Consider the following 11,247-nt stretch of genomic DNA (forward strand, 5'->3'; position numbering starts at 1 on the left):
ATGATGGGCCCTTTGCTCCTCCGATCACTTTTGACTATTAAAAAGGGCACTAGCCCTCTTAATTTCCAATCAAAGGTGATCTTTTTGAAGTCTCAACGACAAATCCTTCTATAACAAGTGCCCTGGTCTAAAAGAATAAATAAATAATAGATTGCACCAACATTGTTCTTTGCTTAGGCAGCGCAATAGCGCTGCCTATGATAATAAAAAAAAGTAGTTACAGTGCTCTTCCCTCAACCGCGGCCTGTAATTGCTGTGGCTACTAGAATCGAAATTTGAGCTCCAAGATCAATCTTCTGATGTTTCGAATTGTTTAATTTTACAAAAAGAGAAAAACACAGCTCAACTGTTTTATTTGTGCCCTATTTGCGTTTGTTAACTTTCCATCCCCTCATAATTTTTCTGTTTTGTACCAATTCCTCTCTTTCAGATATTTTATTTTTTTAATGCTTACAAATTTGAATTTTGGCCTACTTTACCCCATACACACTTTTATTATCTCTAATATTGCGTTATGTTTGATAATATTTTATAAAAAATTTAATTTGCCTGTTTTTTGTTTAGTTTATTATAATATTTGTTCCTTCGGCTAGGTGCATGCACAAGTGAATCCTGACCTCTACCCTTCCTCTATTTAAATTATGGAAATGCTTCAAAATTTTTCTAAAATAAATTTTTATAATTGAATATATAAGTCAACTATTGGTCGAATTTCTATTAAATTCTCCATTCTCTCCACCTAAAATTTTTCTGTGCCTGAGTTTCTTCCTTAAGTCAGGCCAAGTCTTTGCAAGAGTGGTCCTTTCTTGTTTGGTACTTTAATTGTTCCCTCTGAAATCCCCCCTCCTTGCAAAGTAATGCTTGCTTCATTGGCTTGACAAAAATACATCTTACTCAGTTTAATAAACATGCCAAACTTCAATGTATGTATTTGACAGTGTCAAGGGAATATAAAAGCTGAAGAAAAAGGTCGCTGAAAGATTAAAACATGAAATAAAATCATGCATCTTTGAAAATCCAGGTGAAACGAGATTGAATGGATCAATCTTTCTTTTGTTTCTTTTTTTTTGCTCTTCGCATAATATACTAGTCTGATTCAAGTTCTTGTGAAGTGAACATTAGGAAAAATAATCCCAAATGTATAGTAAGTCCTGCTTCAGCTGATTTCTGGGTTGGGGCTCATAATATGAGAGAATTAAGTCAGGGAAAATAGATACCATCAGTTTTACATCTGAATATAATTGTTAATGTTGTTAAAAATCTTGCTGTTAACAACAGTAAAACCTTTTTTTTTACAAAAATCTGTTAATGGTTTATTTCAGTAAATTACTAGTAAACCTTTAGCACCGAGAGCTAAGGATCGGGGGATGGCGATAAGCCACCTCCCTAAATCCCTACTATAAAATTTTGAGGGATCCAAAAACGGTGATGCTAATTGTTAAGATTGAGTTTCTCGATTTTCGGCAGTGTTGGTTTTCATCAGTTCTACGCTTTCAAATTTACTACCTTTCAACACAGCTTTGACCTTAGCTGAGTTGATTCTTTTACCTGAAAGGAGTTTTTTGGGTCAGTCTTTTGGGAAAAAGCATAGACGTGAACAGCTTTAGTATCGACTCGTCCAATTAGTATCGAGGTTTAAATTGTTATTTTAAAAACTATAAAAACATTATTCTAGAATGGTACCAAGGTTCAATTTCATTTTAAGTGAGGTTTAGAAATTGCAAACGATTTCTTTTTATTTAGTTAAAAAAAAATTCTATTTTAGCCAATGACTCCAGCCAACCAAGTCCAATCTAAACGTCAAGGAGACAAACGTCCAGGAAAACATCAAGCATAGCAAAAGATCCTGTAAAGTCTGAATTATTAGATAAATATTGAACAAAAAGTTAAGAAGTGTCATTAACGTGGTGGGAATGAAGTAATAATGAAGTGACAAAATAAGTCAGATACATAAAAACAGATAGAATACTTAAAATGCAAAATTAGTTTAAACAAAGAAAGATGAAAGTTATTGATTGAATAGTCTCTTGTAAGAAAAGTGGGGTTGAGGTATAAATTAATCTTGACAAATGATAAATAAGGTTTGCCATGTGAGGCGAGAACCATGCTATCAAAAGTGGTTAAGAAGAATAGGTCTAAAAAAAATTATTAATAGGGTCTTGCTTCTTGCTTGAGAGAGAAGGGGGATTATCAGAATAAAAATGTGTTTTTATACATTTAAAGGGAGATTAGATTACTTGAACAATTCTTAGGAGATTTCTCGAAAGAAAGAAAACCTAGGGGTTTTAAAGATTTAACTCAAATTAAGTTTCAGTTAAAAATCAAACTTATTATAAAAGAAGAAAATTTGGCTATCAAAGAGAAATATTGAGACATGTTAGCCAAGGGCGTGGAAGATGCAAAAATCTAAATTTCAAGGAATATCCCCATGGTTTTTATTGGTGGGTACATGTTAGTTTAGGGTAAATATGCTAGTTTAGTGCTGGAACATTCACGAGTAAGCCCAACACTTCCATAATCTCATAATGACAATAGTGACACGATCTTTGACACTCGATCTTTGACAATCTGTCATCCTTCATCTGTATAATTTGCCCTAGTCTTCTTTATTTTTCTATCATTCTAGCCCTAGAAATTGGCTGGAACTACCTTTTCGTCTAGCTTACTATTTAAAAAATGGCCGTCAGTTGGGTACCCAAGACATTCCTACTCAATTCCTTTCTAAAACATCAAACATACCCTTCATCACCTTAGCTTCTATATTCTAATTTTAGCTCGCAGACTTTTCTTCCTATTCTTCCAATATTTTTTAAGCCTGAGCATGTTATACAATATCTCATATAATTTAATCAAAAATTTACAAATGAATCATGTTTCCAGGTTATTTACAAATATTTTGAGTCTCCATGTAGTGGAAAACTAATTCGTAAAAAATACATAAATCAGATGAACTTTTTTATTGTTTTCCCGATATCTTACTGTCAATTGGAAAAGATTACGAGGGGATATATCATGTTATTTTGCTGTTCTGGTGTTAAAACTAGAAAAACCTAGAAATCTGACACTTTTAAAACTGTGGTCGGCACATAGAGAATCTCTTCACTTTTTAATATTTTCTGTTTAATATGTCCCATAAAACAACAATCGCTGTTTTCGTTTAAAATTGATAATTTCTTGGCTTTAATATGCCAAAATTTTCTACTCCGGGTTCGATATCATTGTCATTTATGATTTGATAGAAGCTTTGAAGGTATGTAGCAAAATACCCCATTGAAGAGGTTCTTATTCTCGTAAAACCCAAAACACGCTCATCGAGCTATTTCAATACCTATTTGAAACTGTCTCTTATGGGAATTTAATAAAAAAAAGTTTCTTTAGCTGAAAGTAAGGAGCGACATTAAAACTTAAAACGAACAGATTATTCCGTATATGAACGGGGCTGTTCCCTCCTCAACGCCCCGCTCTGTGCGCTAAGTTTGACTCTTTCTCTCAAATCGTCTTTGTTTTTAGCGTAAAGAGCGGGGCGTTGAGGAGGGAACTGCCCCTTTCATATAAGGAGTAGTTTCTGTTCGTTTTAATTTGCATTTTTTATTTTTTGGCTAAATGGCTTTTTCTTTATTTTGATCCGACGATTTTGAGAAAAAAGGAGTGAGGGAGGAGGCTTATTTGCCCTTCAATCTTTTGGTTACTTATAAAGGCAACTAAAGCTTTTAATTTCTTACGAACGTTTTTATTAATAAAACGTAACTTCCGAATTAACTCTCGTAACGAACTTCTATATTCCTATATTTTTACTACGTAGATGAGGGGGTTTACCCCTCTTTAATACCTTGCTTTTTACACTAAAGCTTAAATTTTGTCCCAGCTTTTTAAGAATGACCCCTGAATCACAAAGGCCGTAGAAGAAATAGTTGAAATTACTAAAAGTACTTTAGCGTAAAGAGCAGGTATTTAGGAGAAGACGAACCCCTCATATGCGTAATAATTTCAGTTCGTTTTGTTTTAATGCTACTCCTTACTTTCAGTTGAAATTTTTTTTTATATTTACCCATTATTGTTTTTTGTTTTAAATAATATTAGAAAATCCTGCTCGCCCTTTATGGAAATTCTCTCTTCCCACGACAAATTCCTTCATGGAAAAATCCTTCCATTTGACCCCTTCCCCTCAACCCTCTCCAATTCAAAGAAAAAAAATCTCCTGAAAACGTCTGCATACTTCCCAATAACCATTACTATATAGAAACACTGGTGAAAGATTGTAGCTTGTAGCCCTTCCCCGGAACTGTGAGGGGGTAAGTCGTCCTTAAAGACATAGTTAGTAGGTTTTCGACTATCTCAGAATTTTGATCCGTTGACTTTGGGAAAAAATGAGTGTTGGAGGGAGTCTAGGTGCCCTCCAGTATTTTTGGTCACTTAAAAAGGGCACTAGAACTTTTAATTTACGTTAGAATGAGCCCTCTCGCAACATTCTAGGACCACTGGGTCGACACGATCACCCCTGAGGAGAAGATAAAACAACAAAAAAAAACAAATGAACACGCACCCGTGATTGGTCTTCTGGCAAAAAATACGAAATTCCACATTTTTGTAGATAGGAGCTTGGAACTTTTACAATAGGGTTCTCTGATACGCTGAATACGATGGTGTGATTTTCTATGACTTTTAGGGGGTATTTCCCCCTAAAATGCGGCAAATTTTCTCAGGTTCGGAATTTTTGATAAGTAAGACTAAATTTGATGAAACTTATATATTTTAAATCAGCATAAAAATCCGATTCTTTTGATGTACCTATTAGTATCAAAATCCCATTTTTAAAGTTTCGTTTACTATTGAGCCAGATCGCTCCTTTCTTCAGTTCGTTACCACAAACTGTTTGATTATTGTTTTAGTATTTGATATTTTTTTGCTAATAAATCATTTATATTTATTTTATTAATTACAGGGACCAGATTCCCTTTAAAATAGCCATTCAACTGACTACCTTAGCTGATAAAGAAAGTGGTATAGTCTTACAGTTTATATTCTACTTGAAGGCTGCAATGCATTTTGTTGTGGCTGGACTATTCATGGACCATCCGGGTACACCTCATAGTAAAGAAACCCAAAGTAGCAACGAAGAAGCAAGAAACTTTATCAAGTAAGCTTTTTCTTGATAACTTTCTGCCTAATTATCTCTAATAGGAGTGAGCACCCTTTACATAACTGGTCAGTGTCAATTGCCCTGATGAGTCAAAATTGTGCTGTCTAAGTGTTTTCTGTTTTACAGAATAGCTACCTGTGCAGCTGACTGATTGCCAAGAATAATGGGTATCATTTTATAATTCAAAACCTGATTTTGTCCAAAAAATAACGCCTATATTGATATATTCTGTATCTGCTTTTATTGAATTTAAAGTACACAAAAAATCTTTTCGACCAAGTATAAAGGATGAAGATCACAAAGAAAAAGAAAAAGAAAATCAAGGACAGCTTAAACTTCTACTAGCTTCTCTTAAACAGCTTCTCTTCTCCCATGAAAAATTCCTTAAAAGGAAGATCCTCCAACGCAGCTCCCTCCCCTAACTCCTCCCCAACAAAAAAATTCCCCTAAAAAGGTCTGTACACTTCCCAATAACCACTACTGTATGTAAACACTGGTCAAATTTTGTAACTTGCAGCTCCTCCCCCGGTGACTGTGGGGGTGTAAGTCAGCTCTAAAGACGCATTTATTAGTTTTTCGACTATGTTGAACAAAATGGCTATCTCAAAACTTTGATCCGTTGACTTTGGGAAAAATGAGTGTGGGAGGGGGTCTAGGTGCCCTCCAATTTCTTGATCACTTAAATAGAGTGCTAGAACTTTTAATTTCCGTTAGAATGAGCCCTCTTGCAACATTCTTGGCCACTTGTTCTATACGATCACCCCTGGGAAAAAAAACAATGTAACAAATACATCTAACAATCCCAATTTTAATAAGACCCAATTCTAATAACAAGTTCCACATTTTTGCAGGTAGGAGCTTGAAAATTCTGCAATAGAGTTCTCTAATAACTTGAATGCGATAGTTTGATTTTTGTTAAGGTCCTATGACTTTTAGAGGGAGTTTCCCTCTATTTTTCAAAACAAGGCAAATTTTTTCAGGCTCGTAACTTTTGATGAGTAAAACTAAATTTGATGAAACAAATATATTTAAATCCGCATAAAAATATGATTCTTTTGATGCATCTATTAGTATCAAATTTCCGTTTTTTAGGGTTTCATTTACTATTGAGCCAGGTCGCTCCTTACTACAGTTCGTTACAACGAACTGTTCGATTTGTGACAGGTTCTGTGTTAATATCTATTGTTTTTTTGTAATATTTCCTAAGGTCATTTTGAATTAAATTTGTGTATGGAGCATTTAGTAAATATTCTCATAAGTCTCTATTTAAGGAAATACTATTAATCTGAAGTCTGATTATAATTGCTTCTCGAACTACTTGCTTCATGCCTCGGTCATTGCTAATAATGGCGGATTCTTCAAAAAGTATTTTGTGGCTAGATTTTCAAAAACATGGCTGGTTAAAGAAGAATCAAAAGAAACAGAAGTAATATTAGAATTCAGAGCTTTGACGATTACTTCCTTATGCTGTTGTAGGCGTTTCTCAGAATTCTAGTGAGTTCTCTCTAGATAGAATTTGCCAAAGTCGCATGGTATTTGATAAACACCTCTTTGGCGAGTAACTAGAGTTTCATTTTTACCAGAACTTACAAGATTTATGATTTTCAAATTATTGGTAAATACAACCTACAGAATATTTGTGTGCATACTTTTTTAAGATTCCTAGTGATTTTTGGAATATACGAGAGGTAAATTATGTTTTAGGGCTTATCGGGATTCTCAAGTGGTAAATTATCGTTGATTTTCCGGGAGTGTCTCTTCAGTCTATGGTTAATTGTATTATTAATAAATAAAAGAAGATACCCATTTCCAAAAAGTATGTCCCTGATGAAGTCTAGTTCACGATTGACGAGAGCTATTACGACGTCTCTTTTAACTTGTGGGGGGTGGTTTGATTTAAAATGTAAACATCTATTATTTTGTGTTGGTTTTCTGTAATTAGTAAAATTGAGTTCATCTAAGCTACGAATAATTAGCACATCTAGGAATGAGATTTTATTTTCAATTTCAATTTCTAAGGTAAACTGTAAATTCCTCTCATATGTATTAAGGTTACCTAGAAAACCCCTAGGTTCATTTTCCCCATAGTTCCAAAGTAAAATTACGTCATACATTATACGAATTTAATGCCCAATTTTCGATATGCTCTACATACATATTCGCCAGTAACCCGGAGAGAGGCGCACCCATGGGTAAGACATTTGTTTGTTGGTAGAAAGAATTGCAAAATTGGAAATACATTGAAACTTGTTATAAAGTTTAACTAAGGTCATTAAAACGTTGCAATCTAATCATGTTGCTGAAACTTCTATTAAGTGATAATCTTCATTTATTTTATTTTCTAATAATTTCTAAAATTCTGCTACAATAATGTTTGTACACATAGACACAATGTCAAAGCTACTGATAATTGCTTTTTTTTAAATATTTAGGTTTTTGAGTTTTTCAACTACATCAACCGAATTGCATATGTAAGATTTTTGAGAAAAAAGCAAAGGTTTGAAGGCTGTACATAACCATTTTCTTGCGTTGGAGGCGAAGGCTTTCGTACAAGCTACAATGGGCCTTAAAGGAATGCTATGCTCATGTAATTTTGGTAGATCATAAAATTTTAGACAAAAGCTGCCACGGGGGAAAAATTTACTATATAGTTATGAAATAATTTTACCATTTTTTAGATTTTTTATAATTATTTGGCGAACTGATCAGTATGATCGTGGGTTATGGTTTTATATGTAGTTTTGTCGTTTAGATGTACATAAATTTTCGTGTCACAGTCTGTTGTATCCATGACAACGAAAGAATTGCTTTTATCTCCTTTAGTTATAATAATGGACGGGTCTTAGCGGAGATTAGATAGAATTCTTAGGTCATGCAAATTATCTTGTTTATTTTTTTTTTTATTGTTGTAAAGGGAATCAATTAGACTAGCCCTAAATTCGTCTAGGTTGGAAATAGATGAATAAAATTTGTGCAAAGAAGACTCTAGAGAGGAAGTCCAATCCACCACAGGAACCTGTTTCGGAAGAAAAGATAATTTTGGACCTTTCTCAAGAGTTTGAATTTCCAATGGTTCAAGCGTTTTAGAGGATATATTAACCACAGTCGGTCCATGAGTGAATCTTGGAGCATAAATAAGGTTATTCATTGATGAATAATTTCGTATGTTTTCAAACTTTTTAATAAGTCCTTCCCCTGATAAGCGGAAATCATGACTAAATAAACTTGTTTCCAATCCCGCAACTTAGTTAAAATCACCAGAATACAAATTTTCGAATAAAATTTTTTTAGAGATTTTCTTTCAGAGGAAATAATGTATCTTTGTTGTTTTTTGTCTTTAATAATGTGTATTAATGTTTTCAATTGTAATGTACGAGTAAATCCCTCTTCTTTTCGAGTATTTAAGTATAATCTGAATCATAAAGACTTGGGAATAAGATCTTCAAATTTGCATGATTTCTAGAATTTTGTTCGTTAATCATATTAGCTTGTTTTCTACCTGTTTTGTGCTGTTCATAGAAAAACTTTTTTTTGCCCTTCATAGAAAAATTCTTACGATAAAATCCACCATGGAAAAAAAGTCTGACGTAACCCTATTCCTCCGACTCCCCCCACCCCCACCAAAAAATATCCCCGGAAAACGTCTGCAAAATTACCAATGACAAAATAGCATATGTAAACAACTGGCAAAAATCATAATTTTTAGCCCTTCCCCTAAGGATTTTGTAGGATTAAGTTGTCCTCAAAGACATGGTTATTAGATATTTTGACTATGCTAAATAAAATATCTATCTCAAAGTTTTGATCCGGTGACTTTGGTAAGAAAAAGAGTACTGAAACTTTTAATATTCCTTCGAATGAGTCCTTATGTGGAATTCCAGGAGTATATATATATATATATATATATATATATATATATATATATATATATATATATATATATATATATATATATATATATATATATATATATATATATATATATATATATATATACATATATATATATATATATATATATATATATATATATATATATATATATGTGTGTGTGTGTGTGTGTGTATATATATATATACATAAATATATATATATATATATATATATATATATATATATATATATATATATATATATATATATATATATATATATATATATATATATATATATATATATATACATATATATATATATATATATATATATATATATATATATATATATATATATATATATATATATATATATATATATATATATACATATATAAAACATTTTTTGCTAATTTTTGAAGACAGAATTATTGGTAAATGACATTTATTTTATCGATTTTTTTAGGGAAGGAAATCCCTTCCAAAATATTTCGTACCCAACACACAGAGAAGCAACTATTTGAGCTTGAAGCGGAGTTTAAGAAGAATGTTTACGTCAGTAAAAATTAAAGAACTGAGTTGTCACATTCTAACCAAGCTAGTGAGCAAAAATAGCAATTATGGCTCCAGAATAGACGATCAAAATTAAAAAGAATTGACAGGCTTTAAAAGACTCGGAAAAAGTAACCATCAGTGCCTACAAATATACCAGGCCCTATGAGAAACACAATCTGTAAGTTATTGAACAAAGTGAAAAACTGTGTATTTGATGTTTCTAGTCCTTCAAATGTAGGTTTTGCTTTGACAAGCACATCAAGTGACCAAGTGAACCAATCTACACATAATCCCCACAATTTCTTATGTCCATCCTTTCGACCCACAGGCATGTCTCACCCTAGGGAAAGGAATACAACTTGGAATGACAAAAATATGGCCCTTGCAAGACATACGTGGCCAAATAAGGAAATAAATTTAAATCAACAATGCTACCAACAACAATTCGTTTCCCAAGCAGCCCAACCAGCAGTTTCCTCTTAAACAAAGCAGGATCCCAGATTCTTGGGAATATTAAATAAAAAAAAAGTTTTTGTAACTTGTAAGTTTTTTTTTTAATTGGAGTGACATTAAAACTTAAAACGAACAGAAATTATTCCGTATATGAAAGGGGCTGTTCCCTCCTCAACGCCTCGCTCTTTGCACTAAAGTTTGACTCTTTCTCTCAACTCTACTTTTTAAAACAGTAAAAAATACCAAAAGTGTGTATTTTTTTGTAAAAATACCAAAAAAAATACCAAGTAAAACCAAAGACATTTTACCAGACTTAAGATATAGGCTGTATAGTAATAAAACTAACACTTTTAATTAATAATCTATACGGAATAAGTATAAACGGGTAGCATTATTTTCTCATGAAATACATTCAACTATCACTTTAAAAGAAATTTTAATATTTACAGTACTGATGGTGCGGTAGGGAGTGGCAAAATCCACATTCCTCCCCCAGCTCCCGAGAAAAAAAGAGATATGGCTTTGCTCGAACCTGACTTCCAATCAATCCACTCAGACCACTTACTGTGCTCGGCAGCTTGGGCCTTCGGTTCCTGTATAATTTTTTTTTTTGAATCCTCAATTGTTTTTTTTTAATTTCTAATCCTTAGTGAAAGTATTTCTTTTTCCTACAGTTTGTTAAGTTTCAAGGGTTTTATTTTACTTCTGTTTTTTTTTTCCAGGATCAAGAGTGTGCTCCCGTGGTCTATTGACTGCTTGTATCGCGTGATTTGAGTTATAGATGGCGCTACTTAAACACAATCACTGGATATAGCAGTATAGACTGCTTGGAACTTAAATCAAAAAATTTATCTCCGATGCATAAACCAACATACAGATTTGCAATTTTCCGTTGAAAAAGACATGAAATAAAAATAGTACCTAATGTTCACTTCACAAGAACGAGAATCAGTTTACCAACTACTTTTTGTAGACATTTTTTTTTATTAAATGCATTGTTAGTTTGTTCAAGTCTTCTCCTTTAGAATCAGAGCCATTCAGTAATATAATATTAAATGAAGCCTACCTATACATAGAGTTTATTCTTTGCTATAGACATCTTCTACGTTTTCTCTCCTAAAAATTAACTTCCACATGCTAATATTTTAACCCATACCGACAGACTGTGGTATAGCAAACATGACTGAAGAACAAAATGTTTCCGGGTTCAGAACGACAAACTGG

General features: G+C 32.7%; 1 long non-coding RNA gene across 1 annotated transcript; it reads left to right on the forward strand.

Moving 5' to 3' along the window:
* The first annotated feature begins 1,073 nt into the window (after positions 1-1,073).
* Positions 1,074-11,029, forward strand: LOC136029842 (uncharacterized). The gene is made up of 3 exons (XR_010618127.1): positions 1,074-1,144; positions 4,943-5,137; positions 10,746-11,029. It is a non-coding gene; the product is annotated as an uncharacterized LOC136029842 (long non-coding RNA).
* Positions 11,030-11,247: the final 218 nt, after the last annotated feature.

Source organism: Artemia franciscana, chromosome 8 (genome assembly GCF_032884065.1).
Source record: "Artemia franciscana chromosome 8, ASM3288406v1, whole genome shotgun sequence".
Classification (NCBI taxonomy): Eukaryota; Metazoa; Arthropoda; class Branchiopoda; order Anostraca; family Artemiidae; genus Artemia; species Artemia franciscana.